Source organism: Ipomoea triloba, chromosome 8 (genome assembly GCF_003576645.1).
Source record: "Ipomoea triloba cultivar NCNSP0323 chromosome 8, ASM357664v1".
Lineage (NCBI taxonomy): Eukaryota > Viridiplantae > Streptophyta > Magnoliopsida > Solanales > Convolvulaceae > Ipomoea > Ipomoea triloba.
The window spans coordinates 19,382,425-19,382,742 of NC_044923.1; positions in this window are offsets into that span (position 1 = coordinate 19,382,425).

Here is a 318-nt window from a genome sequence, read left to right on the forward strand (position 1 = left end):
TATATATATATATATATATATATATATATATATATATATATATATATATATATATATATATATATATATTTCTCTGTCCCATTTTATCTGTCATACTTACTATTCATTGGTCAAATCAACTCTTTCTTGTTTGTTTATTTTCTTTATTATTTTTACTTATTTTTTTATTTGATTTTTTGTGTTTAATAGTACTTTTAGTGTAGTTTCTAAATATATAAATTTTGTATATTAATGGACGGAGTGAGTATATATATATATATATATATATATATATATATATATATATATATATATATATATATATATATATATATATAT